Source organism: Scyliorhinus torazame, chromosome 4 (assembly GCF_047496885.1).
Source record: "Scyliorhinus torazame isolate Kashiwa2021f chromosome 4, sScyTor2.1, whole genome shotgun sequence".
Classification (NCBI taxonomy): Eukaryota; Metazoa; Chordata; class Chondrichthyes; order Carcharhiniformes; family Scyliorhinidae; genus Scyliorhinus; species Scyliorhinus torazame.
Genome location: NC_092710.1, coordinates 256,110,969 through 256,133,141, shown reverse-complemented (window position 1 = coordinate 256,133,141; position 22,173 = coordinate 256,110,969). Strand labels below are relative to the sequence as shown.

The 22,173-nt window shown below is 47.7% G+C and overlaps 1 long non-coding RNA gene across 1 annotated transcript in view; it reads left to right on the top strand.

The window, feature by feature from the left end:
- The window catches only part of LOC140411721 (uncharacterized), a 35,650-nt gene extending 15,017 nt beyond the window's left edge, over positions 1–20,633 (top strand). Inside the window, exon 3 of the long non-coding RNA XR_011940965.1 lies at positions 20,085–20,633. This is a non-coding gene — a long non-coding RNA (uncharacterized lncRNA). The remainder of the gene's footprint in view (positions 1–20,084) is intronic.
- The last annotated feature ends 1,540 nt before the right edge of the window (positions 20,634–22,173 follow it).

Here is a 22,173-nt window from a genome sequence, read left to right as displayed (position 1 = left end):
ATCACAAATTACTAATTTCTATCGGGTCACTACAAAACATTTCACTATTAAACATTTAACTTATCCGCACAATTGAATCTCTAACTAACCCTATCTAAACTACTGACATGCTTCTGGCAAATATCAAAAAGAACTTATGTACAGTACAAAAGTTTTAAAACAGCAGCATTACATTTCTACTTAATCTAGCAAAGTTTACAGAGGTATATGGTTATAATTCTTACAGCAAGTAATTCAGTTTTGTTGAATTCCAAAGAAGGGGGCTCGGACTGTATATATCGGGGATCGGGAGGCTTTTGTTCACCATTTATGGAGACGAAGTGTCTGAATGACACTGCAGATTATCGCAATTACTAGAAAGGCCTCTACTGTGTACGAAAGGGAGTTCCATTTGGCAATGTTTTCGCACCAAGTGGGGGTTTCAGTGTCTATCTCTCTGTGTGGTGTAGTGTCCAGGCTAGGGGTGTCATGTTGTGTGGTAGTGTTCGGGCCTGGTGTGGGGTACATTAAAATAGTCCGTTGCGCGCGCAGTTGCAGAAGTCCAGCGATGATCAAAATGTATGTCAGTGGTCCTTGCTTCATCTTGTCTTCTTCCGTTTTCCGTGTGATCCTGGGGGTGCAAGCATAATATCTGTTATTATCTTTGGTTAATATCCCATTTTACTTGTCTTTCTCTCCTTAATCCAACTTCCCATTATGATCGTCACCATGTGTGACTCCTTCATTTTTTTTTTGAAATAACGTTTTGAGAGACAAGAAATACCAATTTTTAAAGCACAGAGATTCTCGCAGCTTGTGATCGATGCGGGGAGTGGGCGGACAATTTCTCTGTCCAGTCTTTTCTTTACTGCAACCATTGGTGGTTGAGGCTCATCTTAACCAGCCGAATTTTAGGGCAGCCAGTTTTATAAAGTTTCTTCGTTCGCGTGTAGCAGCATGTGTGGCAACCAAGTGTGTCAAACGTGTAAATAGCATGTGGGGAACGACCAAAGGGTCGCGGAAGGTAAAGGGATTAGAGTACAGACTGTGGAAAAGGGCATTCTTTAAACCACAATAAAAGAGCAGAGAAGGGGAAACTAAGACCTGCCAAAGACAGTGAAAAGAACCATTCCAGAGTACTCAAAGTGACGGGAACATGAGATGCGTGAGGGCCGCGGCAGGGCAAGAATGGGTGGAATCCCAGGGTAGGGCGGTGATCAGTGCCATTGCTCCACTACCCAAACTTAACTGACCGGATGCATTTAGGGTCCTCAGGTAGGGCGGGGATCAGTGCTGTTACTCCCTACCTGGGTGACCAAAATGAGCGGAAAGAATTTGTAGTCATGTGAGATCCAACAATTGAGCCTTTAACGGCCATTGGTCAGTAAATGGCATCTGTGTCTCTGTGAGAAGAGTAACTATGACTGTATCAAGAAATTGGGTGTCAGGCCGACATCAATTAAAACCATGTGACAAGAAGAAAAGAAGAAGGAAAAAGGCAGGCAGGCTCCATCAGAAATTAGGACACATTCATACTTAGGACACATTCATCTCTTTCTCATCATCTGGACACCTCAGGGTACCAACCAGCGTTGTAAAAGCATTACCGAAACGAGAGTCAGAATCTGATTCATCACCATCTCCCGGTTGCCAGACTCGTGTCTGCCGTTTTTGTGCCGTGGCCGCTTGGGCCGTCGTAGGATCCGAATTGTCATGTCTTACCAATCTACAAGAGTTGTTGCGGTGCCAAAGGAGGGTTCGTTTGTCGTGAGGCTTAGGGGCGGTGGCAGCGATGGGCAAGTTACTGTCGTCGGGCGGTGGCTGTGGCAGTGGCTGTGGATGGGGAGGTAGGGGGGCGAAGATATCCTTGTCTGGGGTGACTGGGGGCAGAGAGATCATACCAGTGGTCAGAGATAGTGATCAATTCGGGGAGGCTGTCGCTGTCGTCGGAGTCAAGTTCAAGGTGAAAGTCTTTACCTGTGGGCGGAGACAAGGTCGGGTCTGTGGGCGTGGACGTGCTGGCATGGCTGGGGGAGGGTTGGACTAGGTTGTCGATGGGCGGGGCAGAATTGTCTCCGATTGCCGGAGGGATGTGGTGGTAGTGGCTACAATGGGTTCCATAGACTTTGAGTTGGTTGATGTGGAACCAACCTGTTTTACCACTGGGGTACGTTATCTTGTACACTGAGGGGCTCACTTTGTCCAAGATGGAGCAGGGTCCTGCAAATTTGGGGGAGAGGAAAGAACTTGGGTTGTAGAGGGAAACCATTACTTGCTGACCGACTGTATACTCTACAGGGTGGACGGTTTTGTCAAAGCAGGCTTTACTCTGCTTCCTTCTAGCGCCTAGTTGGACAGCTGCAGCGAGCTGTGCTGCTTTAATATTCTCTGCGACTTGTTGGACTGCTTTTTTATGGGTGAGGGCGGTGACTGTGGGGCTTGCCAAATCGAGACCTAATAAATATTCAATTACCTTCACGGGCCGTCCGGTCATGAGAGTGTGGGTGGTGAAACCTGTGGATCTGGAAACGGTGTTCCGAATAAACATGAGAGCAAATGGGAGGACCGTGTCCCATGTGGTATTGTTCTGTTGCACCATCTTCCTAATGGTCGCTTTTAAAGTGCGATGCATTATCTCAACAATGCCGCTGGGGACCTATCAATCTCTTCCTTAAATTTGTTTAGTGTTCCAGCATCCATTGCACTCTGGGGTAGAGAATTTCACAAATTCATGACCTTTGAGTGAAGTAATTCCTCCTCATTTCTGTTTTAAACCTGCCACCTCTTAGCCTAAAACTGTACCCTCTCACACCACAATGTCCAACAAGGGGAAACATCAGTTCTACGTTTATCCTGTCAATCCCCTTTAGCATCTTATATACCTCAGTTGGATCTCCTCTCATTCTTCTAAACTCCAACCTAAACTCCAGTATGGCCTAAACTGCTCAATCTCGCATCAAAAAGGTTCATAAAGGGTTAACAGAATGGATATGCTAATTTACGGGGCACATGATAACGTGGCACCTGATGTCAGGTGGTCATGTACTAGGTACCGTAGGCAGCAACTGAGGAGAGATATGTCTTCTCTGTGACTCACTATATACATACCGTAAATCTTTTAAATAAACTATTTTTAAAGTAAATACCCTGATATGTCTATGGCTTCTCCTTGTTAAAATCCTAGCCTAACACCATCTGCAACACTTTTCGTGCCTTAACAAGCCATCCAAGGATCGATCATACTTGCACCAAATGGAATAGGTGGGTGGTTGACAGGGAAAATAAAAAGAGTGGAAATTAGAGCATTGCCCTATTTAATGTTTTTCATGGCTTTGTTGTTAAACTGTAGGATTCTATTCATGTGCAAAGTGTTATCAGATTGGTTAAAAGAATGCAGAATATCCAATTCGATATCGGGAGAGGAAGATGATTTATTGTGGCGATTTGATTCTGGAGAAGAAAGAACCAAATCTGATTCAGAGTCAGCCAAAGTAAACGTTTTGTGTCAGATGCTGAAGACATGAAGTAGCTGGTTTTAAAATGCTTTGATAATAGTTAAGCATCATTGTACGATTAATTTATGCAAGAACCCAGGTCACATTAATTTAACATGAGTTACCAGTGTTAATTTTTTTTTTTCACATTTCAAAATGGCAACCATCCACACCCACACTCGCAGCTCACATTTTACATTCAGTGTATGGGTCAACTCCCATTATTGGAAGGATTTTTGGAGGCTTCAGAGGTTGACTTGTATGCTGGTGGAACAGCACGGTGGCACAATGGTTAACACTGCTGCCTTACGGACTTCCGGGTGCGGCGATGACCAGCTGAGTCGCACGTTTCGGCAGCTCCCGGTGAAATGGGCTTTTGGGCTCTTGATAGGAGCCCCAACGGCAATTTTGACGGCTAAAAACACTGTGCGGTAAACCAGAAGGGAATCCCCCCTGGATACGGATGAAAAAAGGAGGAGAAAGTGGCCGGATTGCAGTGGATCCTTTAGAACAGCGGCAAGGAAGGCAAGCAAAAACCAAGATGGCGTCGGAAGGTGGCAGTTTAACATGGGGCCCTGAACAACAAGAGTTCTTGAAATGCTGTGTGGAAGAGCTCAAAAAGGAAATGAAGAAAGAGCTGTTGGCCCCGATACTACAGGCGATCGAAGGGCTAAAGGAGGAACAAAAGACCCAGGAGCGGGAGCTTCGGGTCGTGAAGGCAAAGGCAGCCGAGAATGAGGACGACATACAGGGCCTGGTGGTGAAGACGGAGATGCATGAGGCACATCAGAAACGATGTGTGGAAAGGTTGGAGTCACTGGAGAACACCGCAAGGAGGAACAACCTGAGGATTCTTGGTCTTCCTGAAGGTGCGGAGGGAGCGGACGTCAGGGCATATGTGAGCACGATGCTGCACTCGTTAATGGGAGCGGAGGCCCCGGCGGGTCCGTTGGAGGTGGAGGGAGCATACCGAGTGATGGCGCGAGGACCGAGAGCAGGAGAAATTCCCAGAGCCATAGTGGTGAGATTCCTCCGTTTTAAGGATAGAGAAATGGTCCTTAGATGGGCGAAGAAAACTCGGAGCAGTAAATGGGAGAACGCGGTGATCTGCGTTTATCAAGACTGGAGTGCGGAGGTGGCGAGAAGGAGGGCGAGCTTTAATCGGGCCAAGGCGGTGCTTCATAAAAAGAAGATAAAATTTGGAATGCTGCAACCGGCAAGACTGTGGGTCACATATCGAGGGAGGCACCACTACTTTGAGACGGCGGATGAAGCGTGGACTTTTATTGTGGAAGAAAAACTGGAATGAGCGGGCTATTAAAAAGAACGTTTGAACAAAGTGGTGGGGCGAATGTGGGGGGCGAAGAGGGGGGTTAAAAAGGGGGGAAAGAGGAGTTTTATATACTAATCCTGCGATGTGGTAACTTTTCTCTCTTCCACAGGTGGTGATGGGGGGAGGAGGGGAGGTGGAGGAGATGGGGCGTTGGCCATTGGGGGCGGGGCCAAGGGAGAAGCGCGGGCTTGGTTCCCGCGCTATGATAATCATGGCGGGAATAGAGAAGCAGGAAGGAGGGGGCGTCGCACGGTGCGAGCCGAGGTCACGGGGGGAAGCCGAGGTCGGCCAGAGTTTGCTGACTTCTGGGAGCAACATGGGGGGAGTAATTACGCTAGCGGGGGATCTAGCGGGGGGGGTGGGAGGGGGGAATTACTGGGTTGCTGCTGCTGGGGAGAGGGGGGAGCTGCTATGGGAGGGGATGGGCGGGGGGGGGCACCGCCTGGGGGAGATACAGCTGCGTGGGAACCGGGTGAGGAGCTGGAAAAAGGGGATGGCTAATCGACAAGGGGGGGGGGGGAGAAGCCCCCCAACCCGGCTGATCACGTGGAACGTGAGAGGGCTGAACGGGCCGATAAAGAGGGCACGGGTACTCGCACACCTTAAGAAACTTAAGGCAGATGTGGTTATGTTACAGGAAACGCACCTGAAACTGATAGACCAGGTTAGGCTACGCAAAGGATGGGTGGGGCAGGTGTTCCATTCGGGGCTAGATGCGAAAAACAGGGGGGTGGCTATATTAGTGGGGAAGCGGGTAATGTTCGAGGCAAAGACTATAGTGGCGGATAACGGGGGTAGATACGTGATGGTGAGTGGCAAACTACAGGGGGAGACGGTGGTTTTGGTAAACGTATATGCCCCGAACTGGGATGATGTCAATTTTATGAGGCGGATGCTAGGACGCATTCCGGACCTAGAGATGGGAAAGCTGATAATGGGGGGAGATTTTAATATGGTGTTGGAACCAGGGCTGGATAGGTCCAAGTCCAGGACTGGAAGGAGGCCGGCAGCAGCCAAGGTACTTAAAGATTTTATGGAGCAGATGGGAGGTGTAGACCCGTGGAGATTTAGCAGACCTAGGAGTAAGGAGTTCTCGTTTTTCTCCTATGTCCATAAAGTCTACTCGCGAATAGACTTTTTTGTGCTGGGAAGGGCGTTGATCCCGAAGGTGAGGGGGACGGACTATACGGCTATAGCCATTTCGGATCACGCTCCACACTGGGTAGACTTGGAGATAGGGGAGGAAACAGGAGGGCGCCCACCCTGGAGAATGGACATGGGACTAATGGCAGATGAGGGGGTTTGTCTAAGGGTGAGGGGGTGCATTGAAAAGTACTTGGAACTCAATGATAATGGGGCGGTCCAGGTGGGAGTGGTCTGGGAGGCGTTGAAGGCGGTGGTTAGAGGGGAGCTGATATCAATAAGGACACATAAAGGGAAGCAGGAGAGTAAGGAACGGGAGCGGTTGCTGCAAGAACTTTTGAGGGTGGACAGACAATATGCGGAAGCACCGGAGGAGGGACTGTACAGGGAAAGGCAAAGGCTACATGTAGAATTTGACTTGCTGACTACGGGCACTGCAGAGGCACAATGGAGGAAGGCACAGGGTGTACAGTACGAATATGGGGAAAAGGCGAGCAGGTTGCTGGCACACCAATTGAGGAAAAGGGGAGCAGCGAGGGAAATAGGGGGAGTGAGGGATGAGGAAGGAGAGATGGAGCGGGGAGCGGAGAGAGTGAATGGAGTGTTCAAGACATTTTATAAAAAATTATATGAAGCTCAACCACCGGATGGGAGGGAGAGAATGATGGGCTTCTTGGATCGGCTGGAATTTCCCAAGGTGGAAGAGCAGGAAAGGGTGGGACTGGGAGCACAGATCGAGGTAGAAGAAGTGGGGAAAGGAATTAGGAGCATGCAGGCGGGAAAGGCCCCGGGACCGGATGGATTCCCAGTCGAATTCTATAGAAAATATGTGGACTTGCTCGCCCCGGTATTGACGAGGACCTTTAATGAGGCAAAGGAAAGGGGACAACTGCCCCCGACTATGTCTGAAGCAATGATATCGCTTCTCTTAAAGAAGGAAAAGGACCCGCTACAATGCGGGTCCTATAGACCTATTTCCCTCCTAAATGTAGATGCCAAGATCCTGGCCAAGGTAATGGCAATGAGAATAGAGGAATGTGTCCCGGGGGTGGTCCACGAGGACCAAACTGGGTTTGTGAAGGGGAGACAGCTGAACACGAATATACGGAGGCTGTTAGGGGTAATGATGATGGCCCCACCAGAGGGGGAAACGGAGATAGTAGTGGCGATGGATGCCGAGAAAGCATTTGATAGAGTGGAGTGGGATTATTTGTGGGAGGTGTTGAGGAGATTTGGTTTTGGAGAGGGGTATGTTAGATGGGTGCAGCTGTTGTATAGGGCCCCGATGGCGAGCGTGGTCACGAATGGACGGGGATCTGCATATTTTCGGCTCCATAGAGGGACAAGGCAGGGATGCCCTCTGTCCCCATTATTGTTTGCACTGGCGATTGAGCCCCTGGCGATAGCGTTGAGGGGTTCCAAGAAGTGGAGGGGAGTACTTAGAGGAGGAGAAGAACACCGGGTATCTTTGTATGCGGACGATTTGCTACTATACGTGGCAGACCCGGCGGAGGGGATGCCAGAAATAAATGGATACTTGGGGAGTTTGGGGATTTTTCAGGGTATAAATTGAACATGGGGAAAAGTGAGTTGTTTGTGGTGCATCCAGGGGCGCAGAGTAGAGAAATAGAGGACCTACCGTTGAGGAAGGTAACAAGGGACTTTCGTTACCTGGGGATCCAGATAGCCAAGAATTGGGGCACATTGCATAGGTTAAATTTAACGTGGTTGGTGGAACAAATGGAGGAGTATTTCAAGAGATGGGATATGGTATCCCTGTCACTGGCAGGGAGGGTGCAGGCGGTTAAGATGGTGGTCCTCCCGAGATTCCTCTTTGTGTTTCAGTGCCTCCCGGTGGTGATCACGAAGGCTTTTTTTAAAAGGATTGAAAAGAGCATCATGGGTTTTGTGTGGGCCGGGAAGATCCCGAGAGTGAGGAAGGGATTCTTACAGCGTAGCAGGGATAGTGGGGGGCTGGCACTACCGAGCCTAAGTGAGTATTATTGGGCCGCTAATATTTCAATGGTGAGTAAGTGGATGGGAGAGGAGGAGGGAGCGGCGTGGAAGAGATTGGAGAGGGCGTCCTGTAGGGGGACTAGCCTACAGGCTATGGTGACAGCCCCATTGCCGTTCTCACCGAGGAACTACACCACAAGCCCGGTGGTGGTGGCTACACTGAAGATTTGGGGACAGTGGAGACGGCATAGGGGAAAGACTGGAGCCTTGGGGGGGTCCCCGATAAGAAACAACCATAGGTTTGCCCCGGGGGGAATGGATGGGGGATATGGAATGTGGCAAAGAGCAGGAATAACGCAACTGAAAGATCTGTTTGTGGATGGGAAGTTCGCGAGTCGGGGAGCGCTGACCGAGAAATATGGGTTGCCCCAAGGGAATGCATTCAGGTATATGCAACTGAGGGCTTTTGCGAGGCAACAGGTGAGGGAATTCCCGCAGCTCCCGACACAAGAGGTGCAGGACAGAGTGATCTCAAAGACATGGGTGGGGGATGGTAAGGTGTCAGATATATATAGGGAAATGAGGGACGAAGGGGAGACTATGGTAGATGAACTAAAAGGGAAATGGGAAGAAGAGCTGGGGGAGGAGATCGAGGAGGGGCTGTGGGCAGATGCCCTAAGCAGGGTAAACTCGTCGTCCTCGTGTGCCAGGCTAAGCCTGATTCAGTTTAAGGTATTACACAGGGCGCATATGACTGGAGCACGGCTCAGTAAATTTTTTGGGGTGGAGGATAGGTGTGCGAGGTGCTCGAGAAGCCCAGCGAATCATACCCATATGTTTTGGTCATGCCCGGCACTACAGGGGTTTTGGATGGGGGTGACAAAGGTGCTTTCAAAAGTAGTGGGGGTCCGGGTCGAACCAAGCTGGGGGTTGGCTATATTTGGGGTTGCACAAGAGCCGGGAGTGCAGGAGGCGAGAGAGGCCGATGTTTTGGCCTTTGCGTCCCTAGTAGCCCGGCGCAGGATATTGTTAATGTGGAAAGAAGCTAAGCCCCTGGGGGTGGAGACCTGGATAAATGACGTGGCAGGGTTTATAAAGCTAGAGCGGATTAAGTTCGTTCTAAGGGGGTCGGCTCAAGGGTTCACCAGGTGCTGGCAACCGTTCGTCGAATACCTCGCAGATAGATAGATGGAATGGAAAAAAGAAGGCAGCAGCAGCAGCCCAGGATCGGGGGGGGGGGGGGGGGGGGGGGGAGGGGGGGGGCGGGGGGAGGAGGAACCAGAAGGACTCTCAGGGTTGTTAATATATACTGTATAATATGTATAGGTCGTTGCTACAGATAATTATATATTGGACTGTTAAATTATATTTTTGGAGAGTGTTACTTGTGATAAGGCAGTTGCCAATTAGGGTTAGTTTTCATTTTTGTTATTTATTATTTATTCATTTTTTTTGTTTGTTTATAAAATAGGTCATTGTTATTTGTGTTGTTATAATATTGTGTAAAGGATGCACAATGTACTGTGTTGGTTGACCAAAAATTTTCAATAAAATATTTATAAAAAAAAAACACTGCTGCCTTACAGCACCAGGCACCCAGGTTCAATTCTGGCCTTGGGTTACTGTCAGTGCGGAGTTTATGCATTCTCCCTGTGCCTTCGGGGGTTTCCTCAGGGAGCTCCAGTTTCCTCCCATAATCCAAAGATGTGCATGTTAGGTGGAATTATGGGGATTTGTTGGGGAAGTGGGTCCTAGGTAGAGTGCTCATTTGGAGGGTCAGTGCAGACTCGATAGGCTGAATGGCCTCTTTCTGCACTGTAGGGATTCTAGTGTAGGGAAGGAAGTTTTAATCTCTGATGGGCCTCGCAATGGCGACCCTGATCTCAGACGTGTGTGCAGAATTTACACTCAAGCGGCTGAATAACACAGAGGGAAGGGTGCAGGTGGCATGCCCACCCCTCCCACCCCTGGAAACCATGTCAGTATGGAGCCAACACACTCCTTGCCAACTGTAGTGATATTCAAATATGAATATATATGATCAATGGATGTAAATGCAGTAGCCATTTCAACACTAGATGGCTCACAGTCAGATACTATAAGAACTGATTTCCCACCTTTTCTCAGTCAGATGATGCAGATGATGATGTGATTCAGAACAGTGAACAAGCAAGACATAGAATAGCCAGAGTGAGAGAAGTGAGAACTAGTTTGTTATCATAGTGTATTTGCACTGAGTGCTGAATTTGGTGCATTTGAGTGCGATAGTGAGAGTTTGGTGACCGAGGGAGTATAAGGCTTCATTTTTATCTAAAGTTTAGTCTTTCTTTTATTTAGTTAATTAACTTAAAAGTTGCTGTTTGGTTTAGAAGAAGGTGAATTTTCAATAAGCTTTAAGCCGGCTTCTACTTGTAGGCACTTGCAGCTGGAGCTTGTTAATTAGTTAATTGGATTAGGCCAGGTTTTCAGAGGCTAGATTCACAGTATAAAAGTGATCCCCTACAGTGCAGACTTTGTTTGCACTGAGTGCTGAATTTGGTGCATTTGAGTGCGATAGTGAGAGTTTGGTGACCGAGGGAGTGCTGAATTTGGTGCATTTGAGTGCGATAGTGAGAGTTTGGTGACCGAGGGAGTGCTGAATTTGATGCATTTGAGTGCGATAGTGAGGGTTTGGTGACCGAGGGAGTGCTGAATTTGGTGCATTTGAGTGCGATAGTGAGAGTTTGGTGACCGAGGGAGTGCTGAATTTGGTGCATTTGAGTGCGATAGTGAGAGTTTGGTGACCGAGGGAGTGCTGAATTTGATGCATTTGAGTGCGATAGTGAGAGTTTGGTGACCGAGGGAGTGCTGAATTTTGTGCATTTGAGTGCGATAGTGAGAGTTTGGTGACCGAGGGAGTTAGGTGAGGAGGGAGTAAGGCGCTCCTTTCATTTTGTTTCCGACATTTCCGCAAAGAGTGCGAAGAGAGCCAGGAGTTTACAGAAAGTGTAGCTGACTGGGAGCAGGGTCGGAGGGCGGAGATCTAGTTAGTCCACAGGGCAGCTATATTCTGTCAGGTAAGAGGGGATGGAGGCTAGGCCAGTTACATGCTCCTCCTGTAGGATGTGGGTGGTGAGGGATACCACCGGTGTCCCCACTGACTATACCTGCGGGAAGTGCACCCAACTTCAGCTCCTCAAAGACCGTGTTAGGGAACTGGAGCTGAAGCTGGATGAACTTCGGATCATCCGGGAGGCAGAGGGGGTGATTGAGAAAAGTTACAAGGAGATAACCACACCCAAGGTACAGGACAAGAATAGCTGGGTTACAGTCAGGGGGAAAAAAACAAACAGGCAGAAAGTGCAGGGATCCCTCGTGGCCGTTCCCCTTCAAAACAAGTATACCATTTTGGATGCTGTTGGGGGGGATGACCTACCGGGGAAGGCCCTAGCGGCCAGGTCTCTGGCACTGAGTCTGGCTCTGGGGCTCAGAAGGGAAGGGGGGAGAATAGAAAAGCAATAGTTGTAGGAGATTCAATGGTTAGGGGAATAGATAGGAGATTCTGTGGTCGCGAGCGAGACTCCCGGAAGGTATGTTGCCTCCCGGGTGCCAGGGCCAGGCATGTCTCGGATCGTGTCTTCGGGATCCTTAAGGGGGAGGGTGAGCAGCCAGAAGTCGTGGTGCACATTGGTACCAACGACATAGGTAGGAAAAGGGGTGTGGAGGTAATAAACAAGTTTAGGGAGCTAGGCTGGAAGTTAAAAGCCAGGAAAGACAGAGTTGTCATCTCTGGTTTGTTGCTGGTGCCACGTGATAGCGAGGCTAGGAATAGGGAGAGAGTGCAGTTGAACACGTGGCTGCAGGAATGGTGTAGGAGGGAGGGCTTCAGGTATTTGGATAATTGGAGCGCATTCTGGGGAAGGTGGGACCTGTACAAGCAGGACGGGTTGCATCTGAACCAGAGGGGCACCAATATCCTGGGAGGGAGGTTTTCTAGTACTCTTCGGGAGGGTTTAAACTAATTTGGCAGGGGAATGGGAACTGGATTTGTAGTCCAGCAACTAAGGTAGCCGATATTCAGGACGCCAAAGCGTGTAATGAGGCAGTGGGGAAGGGAACACTGACAAAGGAGAGTACTTGCAGGCACGGAGAGGGGTTGAAGTGTGTATACTTCAACGCAAGAAGCATCAGGAATAAGGTGGGTGAACTTAAGGCATGGATCGGTACTTGGGACTACAATGTGGTGGCCATCACGGAAACTTGGATAGAAGAGGGGCAGAAATGGTTGTTGGAGGTCCCTGGTTATAGATGTTTCAATAAGATTAGGGAGGGCGGTAAAAGAGGTGGGGGGGTGGCATTATTAATTAGAGATAGTATAACAGCTGCAGAAAGGCAGTTCGAGGAGTATCAGCCTACTGAGGTAGTATGGGTTGAAGTCAGAAATAGGAAAGGAGCAGTCACCTTGTTAGGAGTTTTCTATAGGCCCCCCAATAGTAGCAGAGATGTGGAGGAACAGATTGGGAAACAGATTTTGGAAAGGTGCAGAAGTCATAGGGTAGTAGTCATGGGCGACTTTAACTTCCCAAATATTGAGTGGAAACTCTTTAGATCAAATAGTTTGGATGGGGTGGTGTTTGTGCAGTGTGTCCAGGAAGCTTTTCTAACGCAGTATGTAGATTGTCCGACCAGAGGAGGGGCAATATTGGATTTAGTACTGGGTAATGAACCAGGGCAAGTGATAGATTTGTTAGTGGGGGAGCATTTTGGAGATAGTGACCACAATTCTGTGACTTTCACTTTAGTAATGGAGAGGGATAGGTACGTGCAACAGGGCAAGGTTTACAATTGGGGGAAGGGTAAATACGATGTTGTCAGACAAGAATTGAAGTGCATAAGTTGGGAACATAGGCTGGCAGGGAAGGACACAAGTGAAATGTGGAACTTGTTCAAGGAACAGGTGCTACGTGTCCTTGATATGTATGTCCCTGTCAGGCAGGGAAGAGATGGTCGAGTGAGGGAACCATGGTTGACAAGAGAGGTTGAATGTCTTGTTAAGAGGAAAAAGGTGACTTATGTAAGGCTGAGGAAACAAGGTTCAGACAGGGCATTGGAGGGATACAAGATAGCCAGGAGGGAACTGAAGAAGGGGATTAGGAGAGCTAAGAGAGGGCATGAACAATCTTTGGCGGGTAGGATCAAGGAAAACCCCAAGGCCTTTTACACATATGTGAGAAATATGAGAATGACTAGAGCGAGGGTAGGTCCGATCAAGGACAGTAGCGGGAGATTGTGCATTGAGTCTGAAGAGATAGGAGAGGTCTTGAACGAGTACTTTTCTTCTGTATTTACAAATGAGAGGGGCGATATTGTTGGAGAGGACAGTGTGAAACAGATTGGTAAGCTCGAGGAAATACTTGTTAGGAAGGAAGATGTGTTGGGCATTTTGAAAAACTTGAGGATAGACAAGTCCCCCGGGCCTGACGGGATATATCCAAGGATTCTATGGGAAGCAAGAGATGAAATTGCAGAGCCGTTGGCAATGATCTTTTCGTCCTCACTGTCAACAGGGGTGGTACCAGGGGATTGGAGAGTGGCGAATGTCGTGCCCCTGTTCAAAAAAGGGACTAGGGATAACCCTGGGAATTACAGGCCAGTTAGTCTTACTTCGGTGGTAGGCAAAGTAATGGAAAGGGTACTGAAGGATAGGATTTCTGAGCATCTGGAAAGACACTGCTTGATTAGGGATAGTCAGCACGGATTTGTGAGGGGTAGGTCTTGCCTTACAAATCTTATTGAATTCTTTGAGGAGGTGACCAAGCATGTGGATGAAGGTAAAGCAGTGGATGTAGTGTACATGGATTTTAGTAAGGCATTTGATAAAGTTCCCCATGGTAGGCTTATGCAGAAAGTAAGGAGGCATGGTATAGTGGGAAATTTGGCCAGTTGGATAACGAACTGGCTAACCGATAGAAGTCAGAGAGTGGTGGTGGATGGCAAATATTCAGCCTGGATCCCAGTTACCAGTGGCGTACCGCAGGGATCAGTTCTGGGTCCTCTGCTGTTTGTGATTTTCATTAATGACTTGGATGAGGGAGTTGAAGGGTGGGTCAGTAAATTTGCAGACGATACGAAGATTGGTGGAGTTGTGGGTAGTAAGGAGGGCTGTTGTCGGCTGCAAAGAGACATAGATAGGATGCAGAGCTGGGCTGAGAAGTGGCAGATGGAGTTTAACCCTGAAAAGTGTGAGGTTGTCCATTTTGGAAGGACAAATATGAATGCGGAATACAGGGTTAACGGTAGAGTTCTTGGCAATGTGGAGGAGCAGAGAGATCTTGGGGTCTATGTTCATACATCTTTGAAAGTTGCCACTCAAGTGGATAGAGCTGTGAAGAAGGCCTATGGTGTGCTCGCGTTCATTAACAGAGGGATTGAATTTAAGAGCCGTGAGGTGATGATGCAGCTGTACAAAACTTTGGTAAGGCCACATTTGGAGTACTGTGTACAGTTCTGGTCGCCTCATTTTAGGAAGGATGTGGAAGTTTTGGAAAAGGTGCAAAGAAGATTTACCAGGATGTTGCCTGGAATGGAGAGTAGGTCTTACGAGGAAAGGTTGAGGGTGCTAGGCCTTTTCTCATTAGAACGGAGAAGGATGAGGGGCGACTAGATAGAGGTTTATAAGATGATCAGGGGAATAGATAGAGTAGACAGTCAGAGACTTTTTCCCCGGGTGGAACAAACCATTACAAGGGGACATAAATTTAAGGTGAAAGGTGGAAGATATAGGAGGGATATCAGAGGTAGGTTCTTTACCCAGAGAGTAGTGGGGGCATGGAATGCACTGCCTGTGGAAGTAGTTGAGTCGGAAACATTAGGGACCTTCAAGCAGCTATTGGATAGGTACATGGATTACGGTTAAATGATATAGTGTAGATTTATTTGTTCTCAAGGGCAGCACGGTAGCATTGTGGATAGCACAATTGCTTCACAGCTCCAGGGTCCCAGGTTCGATTCCGGCTTGGGTCACTGACTGTGCGGAGTCTGCACGTCCTCCCCGTGTCTGCGTGGGTTTCCTCCGGGTGCTCCGGTTTCCTCCCACAATCCAAAGATGTGCGGGTTAGGTGAATTGGCCAATGATAAATTGCCCTTAATGTCCAAATTGCCCTTGGTGTTGGGTGAAGGTGTTGAGTTTGGGTAGGGTGCTCTTTCCAAGAGCCGGTGCAGACTCAAAGGGCCGAATGGCCTCCTTCTGCACTGTAAATTCAATGATAATCTATGATTAATCTAGGACAAAGGTTCGGCACAACATCGTGGGCCGAAGGGCCTGTTCTGTGCTGCATTTTCTATGTTCTATGTTCTATGTTATATAGTTATCTGTATTGTATTTTAATTCTTTGTTGTTAGTTTAGTATTGAGTAAAAGAACTCACAGTTTATTATTTTATCACTCATTAAATAGTTCATCTTTCAACAGAAGACTATTGGTCATTTTATCATCCTGGTGGATTCAAGAGAAATATATATATTTTAGAAAAGTCATTATTTATAATATAACATGGTACCAGCGAGTTACAAATCTTTTAAGAAAAACTAACAAAGATTTAGCATAGAAAAGAAGAAAGAAAAAAGCACAAACGGATTCAACTATTCGACAAGAGCAATAATCGCAACTTTGAAAACTTTGATGCAAACGACCTATCAATGGACCCAAATTCAAGCACCAAGACATCTCAAGACAACTGGTAATTTAAATTTAAATTGGAAGTGGTTCAAGCAGCAATTTCAACTTTACCTAGAAGCTAGTGATTTAGGTGCAGCATCAGAAGCTAGAAGGATCGCGTTATTTCTATCTCTTGCAGGACAACAAGCAGTCGAAATATTCAACTCATTTCATTTTAGTGCTGGTGAAGATAAAACCAAATTTGATCCAGTGACCGCGAAGTTTGATGAACATTGTAAAATGCAGACAAATGAGATTTTAGAACGACTGAAATTTAATCGGAGAGTTCAAAAAACTGGTGAACCTGTGAATAATTTTATCACAGATCTCAAGCTCTTAGCTAAAATGTGTAACTATGAAAATCTGCATGTTTCACTTGTATGAGACCAAATAGTATATGGTATACTTGATGAAAAAAACAGAGAAGCGTTAATTCGTCAGAATGATTTAACTCAACAAATCCTGATTGACAAATGTATAGCAGCAGAACAAACCAGAAACCAATATCTAGCATTTTATCCAAAGTAAAAAAGCGCACATCTCTACCACGAGGCAGAGAAAATTAAAGTGGTGTCGCAAGCAAAGCAGAAATCTGTAAGGAACGGAAGCTATCCTCTGCAAGCATTTTCGAGCTCTGCACATGCACACTACGCACCAAAATGCGAGACATTCAAGACGAAGTCTGCGCATGCGTGTACGTCACAATTACATCATGACGACAACGTAATTACGTGTCACAGATGTGGTAATGCCCACTTAAAGGGAAATTGTCCAGCTTTTGGCAAACGATGTTTAAAATGTCAGAAACTCAACCATTATGATTCACAATGTCAATCAACTGCTAAATACATTCCTCCTACATACACAAAGTATCACAAAGTACAAACTGTGGACAAAACAGAAGAAATAAACACTCAACAAGATTTCACAGAAGATGACAACATTTACTCATTAGAAAATACTTTCTTCGTTGGTATAGTTGATTCGTCCATCAGGCATGATCTACAAGCAAGTGAGGATCATCTTAAAACAATGAAGTTACCTCATCGAGAGTATGAGAAAAATCTTCAAGCAATGGAAGAACAAAAAGTCAACATAGTAAGCAACAAATGGATGACTACTGTGTATGTTAACACAATTCCAATCACTTTTAAATTGGTTACCGATGTCTCGGCGAATCTTTTGAATTCCAAGGACCTGTCAAAGATCAAGAGTCATTGTGAAATGATTCCTCCAGAATGCTCATTGCGTGATTACACTGGAAAACCCCATTTTGTCACATGGATCCAGCTACCTAAGTGTCACAAACAGAGACATTCAACAACAAGTAAGGTTCGGGATTGTCAATGATACGCGTTCGTCATTACTTGGAACACAAGCATGCAAAGATTTGCAACTCACACAGAGAATCTTCATGAATACCTGTCAATTAAATGCACTCAATGATGATGTTCAGCAACTTTTACAGCAATACCAAAATGTTTTTCAAGGTATGGGCACGTTACCTTTTCAGTACAAAATCCAACTGAACGAGGTTGCCAAATCGGTGATTCATCCACCTAGACGTGTTCCTGCTCCACTTAAAGATCGACTGAAAGCTGAATTGTCAAGACTTCAAACTCGAGGAATAATCTCTAAGGTTACTCAACCTACCGACTGGGTAAGCTCCCTAGTCTGTATCAAGAAACCTACAGGTGAAATAAGAATCTGTATGGACCCAAAAGATCTCAATAAAAGTATCAAGAGAGCGCATTATCCAACACCAAAGAAAGAAGATATAACTGCTGAGATGGCAAATGCTAAAATATTTACCAAGCTTGATGAGTCTCAAGGATTTTGGCAGATGCAGTTGGAAGACTCCAGCAAACCTCTTTTGTACTTTTAATACAACTTTTGGAAGGTACTGTTTCAATAGGATGCCATGATCAATGTATGTAAATGTATTACAGTCATTTCAACACTAGATGGCTCACAGTCAGATAGTATAAGAACTGATTTCCCACCTTTTCTAAGTTAGATGATGCAGATGATGACGTGGGGCGAAATTCTCCGGAAACGGCGCGATGTCCGCCGACTGGTGCCCAAAACGACGCAAATCAGTCGGGCATCGCGCCGCCCCAAAGGTGCGGAATGCTCCGCATCTTTGGGGGCCGAGCCCCAACCTTAAGGGGCTAGGCCCGCGCCGGACGAATTTCCGCCCCGCCAGCTGGTGGAAAAGGTCTTTGGTGCCCCGCCAGCTGGCGCAGAAATGACATCTCCGGGCGGCGCATGCGCGGGAGTGTCAGCGGCCACTGACGGCATTCCCGCGCATGCGCAGTGGAAGGAGTCTCTTCCGCCTCTGCCATGGTGGAGACCGTGGCGAAGGCGGAAGGGAAAGAGTGCCCCCACGGCACAGGGCCGCCCGCGGATCGGTGGGCCCCGATCGCGGGCCAGGCCACTGTGGGGGCACCCCAGGACCCCGGAGCCCCCAGCGCCGCCTTGTCCCGCCGGTAAGGTAGGTGGTTTAATCTACGCCGGCAGGACAGGCATTTTAGCGGCGGGACTTCAGCACATCCGGGCCGGAGAATCGAGGGGGGGCCCGCCAACCGGCGCGACGCGATTCCCGCCTCCGCCGAATATCCGGTGGTGGAGAATTCGGCAACCGGCGGGGGCGGGATTCACGCCAGCCCCCGGCGAGTCTCCGACCCGGCAGGGGGTTGGAGAATCTCGCCCATGATTCAGAACAGTGAACAAACAAGACATAGAATAGCTAGAGTGAGAGAAGTTAGAACTAGTTTGTCATAATAGTGTATAGTTATATAGTTATCTGTATTGTACTTTAATTCTTTGTTGTTAGTTTAGTATTGAGTAAAAGAATTCACAGTTTATTATTTTATTACTCATTAAATAGTTAATCTTTCAACAAGAAGACTATTGGTCATTTTATCATCCTGGTGGATTCAAGAGAAATATATATATTTTAGATAAGTCATTATTTAAAATATAACACCAACCAGCCCTGCAGCTATAAAGCAATGCAGGGCTGATGGTCAAGGGCCAAACGGAGTTTCTGCCATTCATTGGGACCTGCCAGCCAATCTGATTGAAAGGTATCACTGGCCACTGCCAGGACTATTGGTGAAGAGAGGACCCCAAGATCCCTGGAGCTGGTAAGAGGGTTTGATTAGGTGAGGACTGTCAGCATTTGGAGCCTTGGGCGGAGAGATGGCAGATGGATTTTAATCCGGACAAATGTGAGGTAATGCATTTTGGAAGGTCTAATGCAGGTAGGCAATATACAGTGAATGGTAGAACCCTCAAGAGTATTGAAAGTCAGAGAGATCTAGGAGTACAGGTCCACAGGTCACTGAAAGGGGCAACACAGGTGGAGAAGGTAGTCAAGAAGGCATACGGCATGCTTGCCTTCATTGGCCGGGGCATTGAGTATATTAATTGGCAAGTCATGTTGCAGCTGTATAGAACCTTAGTTAGGCCACACTTGGAGTATAGTGTTCAATTCTGGTCGCCACACTACCAGAAGGTGCAGAAGAGATTTACTACGATGTTTCCTGGTATGGAGGGCATTAGCTATGAGGAGCGTTTGAATAAACTTGGTTTGTTCTCACTGGAAGGACGCTGAGGGGCGACCCGATAGAGGTCTACAAAATTATGAGGGGCATAGACAGAGTGGCTAGTCAGAGGCTTTTCCCCAGGGTAGAGGGGTCAATTATTAGGGGGCATAGCTTTAAGGTGCAAGGGGCAAGGTTTAGAGGAGATGTACGAGGCAAGTTTTTTACACAGAGAGTAGTGGGTGCCTGGAACTCGCTGCCGGAGGAGGTGGTGGTAGCAGGGACGACAGTGACGTTTAAGGGGCATCTTGACAAAACATGAATAGGATGGGAATAGAGGGATAGGGACTCCGGAAGTGTAGAAGATTTTAGTTTAGACATGCAGCATGGTCAGCGCAGGCTTGGAGGGCCGAAGGACCTGTTCCTGTGCTGTATTTTTCTTTGTTCTTTGTTCTAGGGAGAGGGGTAGTCGGTGTGAGGGCTAGGTTTAAGGGAGGGAGCGGGCAGGAAGGGGGAGGGAGGTTCAACCAAGAGTGGGAGGGGGAGGGTCTGCCCTGCAATCGACAATGTAAAATTCAGCCCAAGGTCTTCCTAACCCACAAAAGGGCCGCAGAGAAATAGCATGGCTTGGGAAGACAATTGCAATTTGCTGCCAGAATGTTTTAACTTTCCTGACCCAATTCCCTCCTCTATCAAGAGATGAAAATCCAGGCCTAAGTTTTTGGCACTTGGCATTTATCACGATTATAATTGTAAAACTCATGAGTCTAAATTTGGTAAAATAGAGCCTAAATATCCAGGCTCATTTGTCAGATTCCTAAACTTTATTTGCTTTGTGCACTTCTTACATAAATACCTTTCCCATTAAATTAATGAAACTCTGTGCACAGAACATTTTTTCTAATGTTGTCTCTATGTTGTTGATTTATTTTCTAGATGCAGTTATAGTAATGAGAGGTGATCGAAATGGAAAATGAGTGATAGTGGTCACAGAATTGTCCAATTAGATCTCATCTTCATTATTCTACTAAGGATTGAAATCCCAACAGCAAGATTTATTTTTCTAGGATTCGCATCAGCTTTCATAGGGAAAAACACACATGTCAAAGAAGTGAAAGCAAAGTAATATCTTCAAAAAGCCAACGCAGCATCAAAACTGTCAACAATTCAAAAACACTCCTGAAAATGGGCTTGCAACTTAATGTAGTTAGCGAGATAGTTCAATGGGGCACATCCTTTTCATAACCTGAGCTGCAGGTACATTCCACATCTAACCAGTTGTATAGCACGAAAACAATACACAGAATCGGTTTTCTGATGATGGTGAGTCTAAATATATCTGGGGAGGGATAGGAGCATTGAAAGTAGGGGATGCACTTTCTAGTGGGAGTGAAGAAGGGCATTTGTTGCTGTGCTCCCTTAAAAAATGTTCATTTTGACACAGTGAGATCTAAATTTAACAGTATTGTGCCCATTCTATGCTCTTAAAGTGACCACATAGCAACGATCAATTTAGCAGAGCAGAAGCCCAACAGACAATCTGATAAATTAGATGGGGCCTTTTTCAAAGTGACACAAGCAGCTGCCTGGAATGGGGAGCAGGCCTAATATCAATATTAAAATTGAGTCATCTTCACTTATTTCAGACCTGAATTTGTACATTTATCTGCCCTAGTTGGAACATGCACATTGCAAGGTCTGTCTCACATTTCTCCACCTTGGTCAGCCTAACCAACAAGCATTAAATGGACCGCTGGAGACCGGTCAAAAACTAGCCCAGAAATCTGAATATTCTTGTATTTTGTACAGTGCGACAAACCGGAAGTGTTTCTCTCTTCTCCTGGGTCCATAAAACCACTGCAGGCTGCTGTCAGCCCACCCTTGCACTCACTCCATCGCAGTTGGCTCCATAGCGTTTCCCTCCAGTCCTCTGTGGCGGGAGTACTTGGAAAGGCCAAAAGATCAGCTGTCTCAGGACAAGTAGGGCGCGATCTAATGGCCGTGTTGCGTCAGGCGAGAGTGCGTGTGAGCAGGTTCGGGAACCACGCCGGGCGCAGATTGGTTTCCGATCTAACCGGCCAACTCCAGTTGGCGAGATCCGGATCCCGGTGTGGAGAGAAATCAATAATCGCTAATTAAGGCCAATTTCCATCCCATTAACGAGAAGGAGCAGTGCTTCCCCCCCCCCCCCCCCGTGGAGGGATGGGCCGAGTCAGTGGGGCTCGGCTGTCATTAGTGAGGCTTTCCCCCTGGGCTGGGACGCGAGTGGTCTAGAGCCAGGGGGTCTGGCATGCCAGTCTCCCGGATCGTGAATACCCATAACGGGCCAGTTCCGGCGGCTGCCTGTACGTCCCACCAAGCACCCGGTGACAAAGCCCTGTCTGTGATAATATGGTGACGGTCACGTTGACTCCCACTGACCGTGGCAGCCGCTTGCCGCACAGCTGAAGGCTATTACTAATAGGGAATTGGCAATCCTCGTAATGTGAACACCTCACAGCTCCCAAGTGGATTCCCGTGAGAAAGGGCATCATGTCGCAGGTGAGTGTTACTGCCTAGCATCCCAATCAGACTGTGAGGCTTGGATACTGTGCCTGAACTCCGGAAGTGTCCACACCGCAGAGGCTGCAGCCAACATTCAAACATCCAAGAGTTGGGCTGCAGCACCGGGGACATCCCTGTGACCAGACAGTGTGTGTGTGGACCGGTTAGGGAACCAGCGCATGGTCCAAACCACATTACCAGCTGGTGTCTGGAGTACAGGGTCAGGGACCTGGGCCGAGATTCTCCAACCCCCCCGCCGGGTCGGAGAATCGCCGGGGGCTGGCGTGAATCCCGCCCCCGCTGGTTGCCGAATTCTCCGCACCGGAGATTCGGCCGGGGCGGGAATCGCGCCGGTTGGCGGCCCCCCCCCCCCCGCGATTCTCCAGCCCGGATGGGCCAAAGTCCCACTGCTAGAATGCCTGTCCCACCGGCGTTGATTAAACCAGCTCTCTTACCGGCGGGACAAGGTGGCGCGGGCGGG